General features: G+C 34.0%; 1 protein-coding gene across 2 annotated transcripts in view; it reads right to left on the bottom strand.

The window, feature by feature from the left end:
- The window catches only part of ATRNL1 (attractin like 1), a 684,787-nt gene that overhangs the window by 444,806 nt on the left and 227,461 nt on the right, over positions 1 to 12,520 (bottom strand). The window lies entirely within an intron of this gene.

The following is a 12,520-nucleotide window of genomic DNA, read 5'->3' as shown; positions in this document are numbered from 1 at the left end:
TTTATAAGATCCACCCTATATATTTCTTATATAATCTAGTGTAAGGCAACACTCTGTCTTTCTAAGAATTTATTATAGGCATACTTATCCGTGATAATGAGAACTATGTAATAGGTCACATTTCATCTGACTGCCAGAAAATGCAAGGCAAATTCAATGGGCCAGAGCTGTTCTAGGCACTGGAGATATAAAACAATAAAAGATACAGATTTCTGTCCTTATGCAATGTATATTCTATCAAATGGACGTTGAAAATTAATAAATAATTTGAGCATATAGTATAACATGACAATAAGTGTAAGAGTAATAAGCCAGTGAAGAGGAGAGAAATTTCTGTCCAGGTAGGAGTAGGCTTGCAACTTTGAAAAGGAACATTTAAAGATCAAAGGTAGTAAGAGAATAAACCATGGTGTTTACAAGAGAAAACGTAATCCAGGCAGAGGAAACAAGTACAAATGCCTCAACGAAAGAATGAGCCTTAACAGATTCTTGTGAAGAGGCTGCAGCAAGAATGCTAACAAGAGGTGAAGGTAGAGATGGGAAGAGCAGTGGAGGTACTTGGAAGGTGTAACAAACAGGGTGAGCTAAATAAATAGATGTAGCATTTTACAGAAAGAAAGGTAACTTTTTTTGACCCAAGACGGAGCAAAAACGTCAGTATTAACTGAGACGGGTGAGAAGAATAGGTTCTATTTGTTGGGAGTGTGGAATAATTAGAAGCTTAGTTTCGAAGATGTTACATCTGAGTTACTCATTGAATATATAAGGGATATGTTGAGCTCAGGAGTCTAATGGATAACAATTTGGAAATCATCAGCATTTTTGATGGGATTTAAAGCCGTGAAGCCAAGGAATCACCAGTTGTAGATGGAGAAGAGGTTCAAGAGATGAGCCCTGAGGCAAACCACTGTTAAATAATCAGATCCTCAAAAGAAGCCTATAAAGGAGACTGAGAGGGCAACCTATGAGACAGGAAGAAAACCAGAATTTAGTGTCCAGGGAGCCAAAGAAATACAGTGTTTAGAATAGAGAATAGTGATCACCTTGGTCAATTGCAGCTGAGAAGGTTTTAGAAGTACGGCTGCAATATTAAGGAAAGATAACATCAATTCAGAATAAAGGGAAAATACCACTGAGAAAAAGTAAACATTTCAAATCTATTTGCCAAAGCTTGTCTGAATAATTATCTTTACTTTTTTCTAGCTTGAAACTAAGCATGAAGAAGTCAGGAGCCGACGGCCTTTAGGAGGTAGGGACTGGTGACCTGGGACACCTGAGAAGCTCTGGGTAGAGGCTGCAGTGTCCCAGGCCTATGGGCATTCTTTTGCCTTTATGGACTCTCACCCTCAGCCACAGTCACCAAATTCTTGGCCAGGCGTTCAAGTTTGATTTCCCTATTGTTATTTATTAGAGTTGGAAGTACAAGGTCAGTACAATGTATATTATGTATGGTAATGATCAATCCAAATGTCATTTGGCCTAGAATATAAGCCTGAATCCTGGAACAAAATTAGTAGGAGCATTACTCAATTCAAGTAATATTATAAATTGAAGAGAGTTTAGAATTCTACATAAAATGTTTCCTTTTAAACCTGCTTAAAGTCTTCCAGAAGCCAACTGTACAATTTTCCACTTAACCAGGAGATATATTTCTCTCCCTAATTTTAAATATCATGTTGCTGTATTTTAGGGGGTTTGCAAATGAATAATTAACTGGCACTTAAAACATGTACCTTAATGCTGTAATTTACTCTGAACTTCTTAGCTAAGTAGGGTACAAAACATAAAACATTAAAATTTTAAATACACCCAAGTTTATGCAAATGTGAGTCATTTGAAAATAAGTTTTTGTACTGCTTTAATGAACCACTTTATTATGGTATAAAAAAAGAAAGTCATGTTTGACTATAAATCAACTCAAAAAATTTACTGAATTATTGACAAGTAAAAAGAAATGACAAAATAGCAGGAGTAAGTGTGATAAAGTGAGGGAAGAGAGGCTCCTTTTTAAATTGGGAGAAAGAGCATGTTTTTATACTGCTTGGCATACATAAAATTTAGTAGAAAAGAAACAGTTGATAAGAAAGGAGAGAGAAGAAATTTTAGAATAATGTCCTTGGGTAGGTAAAAGGCAGTGACCTCAAAACTCAAGGGATGACCCAGTCATAAGTTCCCTGGGTTTGTAGGGGTTTTATTTGTTTGTTTTTGCTTCCTGTATATCTCTCCCCACCTGCGTGCTAGACCAGCAGTAATCTGGAAGCACAAACAAATTCATACCAAAAAAAAAAGGAAGTCTTAAGAAAATCCTGCTGCTGAGATTACAGGGTGGAGCCCTGTAAACTGCACCCATCCTGCACTAAGGTTAGCAGAGGTGGAGCCTATGTTGCTGCAGGAAACATAGCAAAGTGTTAAGCTTTATTAAACTCACTGGTAGGTAAATAATTTTAAAATTTTATGTCCTACAAAAGTATATATACTATACATATGAAAATATATATACTATACTTTTCAGCATATTTTAAACTTTCATAGTCAAAAAAAAAGATAAACTTCATTGTGCATTTTTAAATATATTACTGACTAGAGACAATTATTTGAAAACTTTGTGAATAGAAAAAACACCAAAGATATATTTCAAAGCTTGAAGAAAACCATAAACACTATGTAAATCAATCCTCTGATTTCATAGACTCTGCCCTGAAGTTTGGAACAGCTGTAAATGATACAGCTGGCTCTTAAATATTCTGGCTAACAATCAGCAAACTACCTCTGATATGTCCAGGAAAACTAGACACTGGCAATTAATTTCCCAACTGGATCTAAAAATGAAGCCTACAAATATGGGTAAAGGGATATGAAGAAGAGCCACTCTTCCTTACACCTCTTTCACTTTTTTTAAAAAAAATATTTATTTATTTGTATTTTTTGGCTGCATCAGGTCTCAGCTGCGGCCTGCGGGCTTCTCTCCAGCTGCAGTGTGTGGGCTTAGTTGCCCTGAGGCATGTGGGATCTTAGTTCCCCGACCAGGGATCGAACCCGCGTCTCCTGCATTGGAAGGCGGACTCTTAACCACTGGACCTCCAGGGAGGTCCCTCTTTCACTTTTTATATGAACTTGGTAGACCTTAAGGTTAATATGAGGCTGTTCATACGTCTGGCTCCAAATTCTGATTGTATAAATGAAAAAAAAAATCATGAAAATAAAGAGAAAGGAAAAATTAACATCTTTTGTATTGTTAAGTTAGTTTGACTTGCATAGTGAGAAAAGAGGAACATATTTTGTCAATAATAGAGTAAGTATATATAATTATTTAATATGAGTAAGGTGTTTAGTCATTTAAATATCTATACAGTATACATGAAAGGAAAAAGAAAATCTAAAAAAACCCCACATAATTAAAGATGAAAGATGAGATAATAACACTGAAGACTACAATAAAAAGAGAGTTAGGTAAGTTAAAAGTGTAAGAAACAAAACAAAAACAAAATGTAATGATATGGCAAAATTAAAAATAATAATGGATCAGAAAATAAAGGAATTAAAACATAATTCTGAACCAGTTCATGTAGGTCAAATCTGAAAAAGCCTCCCAGAATAGAACAGAGATGAAAATCACTCAAGAGGAATATTAGACATAGAAATTTTCAACATATGCAGGGAAAATGTTGTTAAAAGCAGACAATCATAACAAATTGAAAAGAAGCACATATATGTTAAATATATGATAAAAAATCTGTTGAAGATTCAAACCTAAATGTTAAAAGGAAATGCCCTGCCCTGCATAAAAAATAAAAAGAATCCAGTATTATTCATAATAGCCCCAAAGTAAAAACAACCCAAATGTCCATCCATTGGTGAATGGTAAACAAATGTGATATGTCCATACAATGGAATATTATTTGGCCATAAAGAAGAATGAAGTACTGATACCTGCTATAACATGGATGAACCTTGAAAACATTATGATAAATAAAAGAAGCCATCACAAAACCCACATATTCCATAATATCATTTATACGATATTTCAGAGTAGACAAATCTTTAAAGAGAGAAAACAGGTTGCCAAAGGCTACGGGAAAGGAGAATGAGGAGTGACTGATAATGTGTACTGGGTTTCTCTTAGGAGTGAGGAAAATGTTATAAAATTAGATAGTGGTGATGTCTGCACAACCTTGTGAAAATACTAAAAAAATCACTGAATGTATATTTTAAAAGGGTGAGACTTTAGGTATATGAATTATATCTCAATAAAGTTGTTATTTAAAAAATAGACATCCAGGCTTATCCATATGGGCATGTGCACACATGTACACACACACACACACACACACATATTCATACAAACAAATTAGTTATTTAGAAAGCAAGATTAGGCAAGATGTTAGGTGATCTTGAGTAACAACATGTCAAAAGACCAGAAACTGAAGCAATATTTTATGAAATATACATACTCAACCATCCTGTCTATGTAGAAAAACAACATAATGATAATTCCAGATAAGCAAATGCCCTAAAATATAAGATCTACATACTCATCCTGAAAAAAAATTATTTATACAAATACTACAACTAAGAGACAAATACAGATATGGAAATAGCATAGCAAAAAGGTCTGGCAGTGAACAGATGACAGATTTCAAGTTAGAATAAAAGAAGAAAACAAAGTTAACCTTCTTATGTCTAAAATCAGATTGTTTACAAAGAAATATAACACAACTAAAAAGCTACTAAAATAATAAAAAATTTCAGTATGTGGCCAGATATAATATAAAAATATAAATACCTACAGTTCTTATTTGGGGGCTATTTTAACACAAAAAAACCACACCACCTTAATTGCTATAACAATATAGTCAGCCCTAATATCTAAGATCTCCAGACCACTTTCAGTGTATATCCTCTGCTTATAGTAAAGCTATCCTGAGAGTACAGAGTATTCAAGTCCTATAAGCCTTCTTGGAAATTGAACACAACGTAATTAATGCATAATTAAAGTACATGTGGAAATTGAAATCAAGAATGATGTCAAGAGAGATAACAGGCAGGCGAAAAAGTATTAAACAGATAGAAGATTAAATGGGGTGCACAGGATTTCAGTGCAAGGCAGCAGCAAGGAGAGGTAAAATATTGCTTCAAAGGAAATGAAATTTTTGAGTGAGTAAAGAAAAGCAGTTATTTGTCAAACTCAAAGGAAGAAAGGTTGATACTATTTCTATGTCTAGATTCTAAGGGGTCGACACTGGGAAAGAAAAAACAGTCAACACTTCCCTTAGAGAAGAGTCACATTTCAGGATACAACAAGTTTCTGTTAAAGCAAGATAGTAGAGTTTCAAAAAGAGAGTAAGAATATACTTGGTGGTTTAATTTAAAAAATAATAACATTTTTTAAAGGAAAGAAAGATGAATGCCCCAGAACCAATGAGCATACTTAGCTCCCAGGTTCTTTCTAAACACCATTCTCCAATATAAGGAACCATGGCTTCTTGGAAAAATGGTTGATTACAGGGCTAGGGCTGGAAAGTACACCATGAGTCTGAAATTTCTTATAGTGTCAGAAAATAAGGAAGTACTCAGAGAATGATAGAGTCTTGCCAAAACAACAGAGGAGACAATTTGAGGGAGTTCCCAATGGCCAAATCTAGAGCAATTTCAGCTGTAAAATAAATAATAATAGTAATTTATCATAAGCCACAGTATGTGTGTGTGTGTATCTCCATGGGTCCATACTGATAAATACAAATAAGTGAATAAACGAATAAATGAAGGAGAAGAGACAGCTCTTCCTTATAGTTAATAAATGTAGAGGAAACAGAAGAAATAACAGAATAGAAAATCACCATTTGGCAAGAACATCAATGTATGGTAAAAATAGTGGGTGATAGTATGGTGAGAAATAGGACATTTACATAATTTCAAAGAACTTCCCCATAATACACTCACTAAATACAATAAAAACAGTAACTTTTGAGTGGAAAAACTGGTAGACATTGTGCATTAACAAGTGACCAAAGACACCACCACCAATAACGCAACAAATTGATATCATATGCTTCCCGACAGGATGCACTGAGAAAAACACACATCACTTTTGTGGTATCCTTACTAAAAATGCACAACCTGAATTTCATCACGAAAAAACATCAGACAAAACCAAATTGAGGGATATTCTATAAAATAACTGTCCAACACTTTCCAAGGGTCAAAGTCATAAAAAAAAATGTGCACATTTTTTGTAAATCTGAAATTATTTCACATGGAAAATTTTAAAAGAACTTTTAAAAAAGCTGCCTATATGTCCTCAAGTTTCATTCATGTCATATATTACAGGATTTCCATTCAACCGTCAGTGAACATTTAAGCTATTTCTATATCTTGACTCTATTAAACAGTGTGGCAATGAACACTGTAATGCTATTATCTCTTCAAGATCCTGATTTCAACTCTTTTGGATAAACACTCAGAATGATATTGCTGGAGCTAAGTGAAATAAAACAGTCACAGAAGGACAAATACTGCATAATTCTACTTATATGAGGTAACTAAAATAGTCAAGCCCATAAAATTAGAGAGTAGCAAGATGGCTGCCATGGGCTGAGAGGAGGGGAAAAATAGGAGTTGATAATCAACAGACATAAAGTCGCAATTATGCAAGGTGAATAAAAATTTGTTGAGGGTAGATTTCATGTCAAAAATAAGATAATTTTTATTTGATTTTAAAACTGCCAATATGGAAAAAACAATGAATAAAATTAATTTAAAGGTATGATATGCTGGTAGTTACAAGAGAACAGATGACATACCTAAAGATATTAAGGACAAATTAAAGAAAAATAATTCTGAGAAATATTTCCTTTGTCATGACATGTTTGGAAAAGAAATAAATACACTAAAAGTGTGTATTAGCTTCTTATTGCTGCTGTTACAAATTACCAGAAACTTAGTGGCTTAAAGCGACATGAATTTATTCTCTTATAGTTCTGTAAGTCTGAAGTCCAAATGAGTCTTACAGGGTAAAACCAGAGTGTTAGGGGTGGTTCCTTCTGGAGGATATTCAAAAAGAATCCACTTCCTGCCTCTTCCAGCTTCTGAAGACCTCTCATTCTTTAGCTCATGACCCCTTCCCTCCTCTCTTTCCAACCTCTTCCTTCCACCATCACAGTTCCCCACTACTGTAGTCAAATCTCCCTCTGTACCCTTTCAGAAGAACACATGTAATCACACTGGGTCCACCAGAATAATCCAGGAAAATCTCATCTCAAAATCTAATTGAATCATATCTGCAAATCCCCTTTTACCATTTACGGTAATATATTCACAAGTTTCAGGAATTAGGATGTGGACTTCTTTGGAGGGGGAGGCCATTATTCAGCCTACCACAGTGTCATTACATAGATAAAAGACTGGGAAAGTATCTGATACAATGTTACCAATAATTTTCTCTGGATAGAAGAATTTCAGTGATTTTTAATTTGTCTTTTTGTCTATTTCTTTTCTAGAATGAAACACACATTACTTCCATAACTGGGGCCAAAAAGGGGGAAATTTGTTAAAAGAAGTGTTCAGAGAACTTTTTTCTTTTGATCCTTTATCTTTACTGTTTTTTCACATGACTTACACTTACATGTTAAGAAATTAGATTTATATGGTTGTATATCTTTCCAGAAAAGGCATATCTAATTCCTAATTCACTTATTTCTTAGGTATAGACAAATAAAAACATGTAAAATAATTAGTCTCTCTGCCTAGTCTTCTCTGGCTAGAGCAAACCAAGGGTGAAGTTCCAATATGCAACAGCAGACTTTTTTAGGTAGTTCAGTCAATACTTGACTAGCAGTCCTGGAGGAAAAAAAAAGAAAAAAAAGTGGCTGCTATTTACCACAAAGAATTAATAACAAATTATATACAAAATCAAGCTCATGAGTAAGACACAGACAGCATGTTAAAAGGAGTTTAAGCAAATAAAACATCAAGAGAAAAGATTTTGACATGCACAAAATGTTTTAAAAGGTCAGATATTCCAGCAAACTAATGATTAATTGCAAAGTGATGACTAAAAATTTATACATAGAAAAAGACATTTCGAAAGAGAACTTGAACTATGAAGAAAGTTTCTGAGTACATTACATATGGGGGTGATGAAGAGCAAATGGTGAATATTTGTTTTACTCTTTTAACAAAAGCTATATAAAATAATGTATTTTTAAGAAAACAGTAACCAGTGATAAAAACCATCAAACATATTGGAACTATCTATATATCTGAGGTCTAAGAAGGCAAACATGCCAGGATCACAAGTGAAATCAACCTTGACTTGTGTATGCTGTATCAATGCACTGTTCATACAAATTTCAGAAATTCTTAATTTGAATATTTTGAGAAAGGAACTAAGGCCTAATGATTTGCTTTTTTACCAGTGAATATTGTATTTTACTTTTAATTTAGCATTATGCACAGTATTTAAGGAGAACTCAACTGTAATCTCCCATTTACCAACTGGGTTATCATATGCAGGTTAACTAACCTCAGTGAGATTCAATGGTACAATGAGGATAAAACTGCCTACCTCATAGGATTGCTCTGTGGGTTAAACATAATTGTGTTAGTATGTATTTGGCTTGACCGTCTCACAAAATAAAGGCATTCAATAAATATTATTTCACTTTCATTATTCACTATATTGGCTCTGAATTAATTCTAAAAGATTTCAAAAGTCAAACAGATTCCCATATGTGTATTTATATAGAGTTTTATATTTGTTCATAAATATATGAGTTCATGATCATGTATTCAGCCATCCTGAGGGGTGTGAAAGGATGCATATAGACTTTGACAACAACATCAAGAATTCAAATATGTTTTAAACAATGGCATATGTATAAGTACATGCATTTGCCAACTTAGACAATTGTTTATTAAATGATAAAACTTATGTTAATATAAGTTCAAGTATACTCACAGTCTAAATGTATCACAGTCATATTTAAAATGTAGCTGCAGGAACAATGCCTCAGAAAATGAACTAAAATGATCCTTTCATGCTCTACTGCCCTCATCAAGCTGTTTGACATACTGCAAGCAGCCTGATTATTTTAAAATTAAAATTTAACATTTTACTCTCCTCTTAACATCCTTCAATGGCTTCTCATTTTTCTTAAGATTTTTCTTAAGTCTTTACATGTCCTATAAAGCGCTACATGATTTGACCCTTCATATCTCACACACCTCATCCCCTAACCCCCTTCACCTAGTTGTGTGTGTTAAAGTATTAGTATATCATATGCCATGTTCTTTCCAGCCACTGACCTTTGTGCAAGCTGCCCCCGCTGATTCTACTCCTTCCCATACTCACACCATCACCACTACGCTACCAAGTCATCTTTCACATCAAAGCTCCATTATTCTCTTGCTTCACCCACTTCTACTCCCGGGTCCACAAATTAGGTCAAGCTCTCTTGTAATCTCTTGTAATATATTCCCAAAGCATCTATAATTCTCATTCAGAGTTCTTATGACAATCATATCTAGGTAACTATATAACGAGTTTAATATCTATCTTCCCTACAACCTTATAAGCTTCAATGGAGCAGAACACATTTTGTTCTCTGTAATATCCCCAGAGTCCAACAAAGTAGTTAGTCAATAAACATATGTTGAGTGAATAAACAAAAGTGAGTCAATTCCAATAACTGACAGTCTCTCCAAGCACTAACAGTATAGCTCTTAAGTAAGTAAAAATTAAGGAGAAAAAATATGTCATCCTTGTGCATATTAAATGAAATAATATTAAATTGTTTCACATATAAATAAATATTCAATAAATACAATATTTCCTTGCTTGCTGAACAGTACTATCCATGCTTACAATTATTAATTAAGAATTTCTATTGAACTTGAAATATTTAGAATAATTGCAAAGGCAAAATCTGTTGCAGGAATTTTGCAAGTTGAACACTTGCTAGATATAATATCACAGAAAGAGCACAGAACCTTTGTTATTAACCACACTCTGAATGACTCATTGTGTGGCCTAGGATAAACACTTCAACCCATGGAGTCTTACTTTTTTCATCAATGAATAAAAGAGGATGGACCATGACCACCAATGCCTCTATGTCAATGATTCTAATTTACGGGTTTTCATATAATATACCATGATCTCTTCAGAAGCCACCTTCCTTTGCTTCATAGTATCTCCAAGTAGCTAAACTTTCCATTATTCTGCAATGACATATGGAAAACTGCTTAAATTTTATTTGTAGCAAATATTCCACAGGCTAAGTAGAAAAACAAAGATTGAAACTCATTTGCATTTAAATCAATGGCTGGTGCTTAAAGCTGTACTACTTTATGTAAATAAATTAAAAAATAATGTAAAGCAACTTTTACTTGATAACGTATAACATGATCTCCAAACATTTTTGGTCAAACACCCTATCAATAAAAATTCTTGCCCATACAGCCACAATACATGTGTATTCATTCATTTGTTAGTAATTTACATGTGTACTCCAGTATATATCTCCTGAAAGCCTTCCCAGGAGCCACAGGCTTTTCTAAGTATAGGTTCCAACAACAGAAGGTCTTGGGTTCACAGATTTTCTTTCTAATGAGTAAAGAAAACCCACATTCAAGTAAACAAATAAACAAGTGAGATAATTTCATTTCAGTGTATTAGGATGGAAAAAAAAAGTTACTGTAATACCTAAGGGAGTCTATTTTAGGTAAGAGTTGACTATTAGTTAGAGATGGAGTATTTGAGGCAGAAAAATAGTAAATACAAAAGCCACAATCTAAGGTAAAGTCTGGGATATTTTAGAACAAGCAGATTAAGTCATTAAGAACTTTTATAAAAATAAAATGACTGCCATATAAATTCCCAAATGTTCAGGAATCTAATCCTGACCTCTATTTTGTCAATTGATTCCTATACCTGAATAGGAACCAGTACAGTTAGAGTTACCCTATGTCTGAATATCTGTCAGGTGGGAGTTTCTCACTAATCTTCCTTTTCACAATTTTACTGAATATTCTAAAAGTGCAGCATATAAAATAAACTTTAAGATAATTTATTCTATGCATACCCTTCAAAATATTGAACTGAATGAATTCTAATTAGAACTGCATAAAATTTATATATCAATTTTGGTAAGCATATTTTCATATGAAGACTTCATTTGAGAAAATAGTTTAAATTTTTAATTATTTAGGCCCTGTTTTCATTTCCTTTAACATAATGTTTTTACTTTATTCATAGAAAAACAACTCTTAGGTTAAATATACTGCGAATTTTTGTTGCTCTAGTTTTATTACCTGTGGTTGAGAGTGAGTGGTATAGATCCAGAGGTGGGTATAGACCCAGGCTGCCTGGATTGAAACTGGCTTTGACATTTCCTAGCCGTGTGATCTTATACAAATGAATTAAACTTTCTCTGCCTCTTTTCCCTCAAATTAAAAAACGGCAATAATAAGCATACCTTAAAAAACTAAAAATAGAACTACCATATGACCCGGCAATCCCACTCCTGGGCAGGTACCCTGAGAAAACCATAATTCAAAAAGAGTCATGTACCACAATGTTCACTGCAGCACTATTTACAATAGCCAGGACATGGAAGCCACCTAAATGTCCATTGACAGATGAATGGATAAAGAAGATGTGGCACACATATACAATGGAATATTACTCAGCCATAAAAAGGAATGAAATTGAGTTATCTGAAATGAGGTGGATGGACCTGGCGTCTGTCACAGAGAGTGAAGTAAGTCAGAAAGAGAAAAACAAATACCGTATGCTAACGCATATATATGGAATCTAAAAAATGGTACGGATGAACCTAGTGGCGGGGTAGGAATAAAGACGCAGACATAGAGAACGTACTTGAGGATGCAGAGTGGGGGGAAGGGAAGCTGGGACGAAGTGAGAGAGTAGCATTGACATATATACGCTACCGAATGTAAAATGGATGGCTAGTGGGAAGCAGCTGCATAGCACAGGAAGATCAGCTCGGTGCTTTATGACCACCTAGAGGGGTGGGATAGGGAGGGTGGGAGGGAGGCTCAAGAGGGAGGGGATACGGGGATATACGTATACATATAGCTGATTCACTTTGTTGTACAGCAGAAACTAACACAACATTGTAAAGCAATTATACTCCAATAAAGATGAAAAAAAAATAACCATACCCTTCTCATTTGAGGATTAAACAAGCTAATAAATGTAAAAAGCTTAAAATAGCCTGGCACAGTAAGTGCTCAATAAAGTTTAACTAGTATTATCATTATTTTAAAATCAGTTGGTTTTCCAGTCTTATTTAATAAATGATCCTAAATAATGAGCTATATATCTGTGGAAAAAAGTTGTTCACAATAGGAATATTATATATGCTATTACCTCTTTTATGTAAAATCGTTCTCAGGACATAATTTATTTAGAAAGACATGCATTCAGCATTTCCCAAGAAAAGGAGGAAATTCTCTTCCAAGGAGGAGCCACTCAGCAGTGGACCTGAAGAGGCTGCTG

Source organism: Eschrichtius robustus, chromosome 7 (assembly GCF_028021215.1).
Source record: "Eschrichtius robustus isolate mEscRob2 chromosome 7, mEscRob2.pri, whole genome shotgun sequence".
Lineage (NCBI taxonomy): Eukaryota > Metazoa > Chordata > Mammalia > Artiodactyla > Eschrichtiidae > Eschrichtius > Eschrichtius robustus.
The sequence above is the reverse complement of the archived record's forward strand: the minus strand, read 5'-3'. Positions and strand labels throughout refer to the sequence as shown.